Genomic DNA, 568 nt, shown 5'->3' with positions numbered 1-568 from the left:
CGGAGTCTCTGGTGACAGGAGTCCCACCTGTGCTCTTCCTTGAACCTGCCGTCCACGCTGAAGACCAGGCTGAGACTGACTTTTTTTCCCCCTCAGGAGCCAAAAAGCCCCTCTCCCCCTGGTCCCACCCCTTGGTTGTGTCCAATGTTCCCTCTAAGCTGTGGAGTCTTGTGAGCAAAAATTCTACTTTGTGAGCTCCTGGCGTTAAAGTCGTGAGTGACCGTTTTGGGTACTGCATGAATTAGTTTGCTCTGGAGCCCTCCTTCCTGAGCGAAGGCAAAAATGTGTGAGCTGGAGGCTAAAAAACTGTGAGCTAGCTCACACTAACTCAGCTTAGAGGGAACACTGGTTGTGTCCCTCTTTTCCCGCTCTTTCCCCTCAGGGATGCTGGGAAGTGTAGGCAGGGAGGTATGGCAGCTCCATTGTTCCCCATGGAGTACCCCCCCACACACATAAGGAACTACCAGGCTGGTATCCGTTTTAAGGCCTGGCAGCCATTTCGTCACAGGGAGTATTGACCAGACTAGGCCCAATACCCCAGCAATCCTAATAGTCACTGACTAAAAGC

Source organism: Gekko japonicus, unplaced genomic scaffold (genome assembly GCF_001447785.1).
Source record: "Gekko japonicus isolate JY-2015 unplaced genomic scaffold, Gekko_japonicus_V1.1 scaffold4912, whole genome shotgun sequence".
In the NCBI taxonomy this organism is placed as follows: Eukaryota; Metazoa; Chordata; class Lepidosauria; order Squamata; family Gekkonidae; genus Gekko; species Gekko japonicus.
This window is presented reverse-complemented; position numbering follows the sequence as displayed.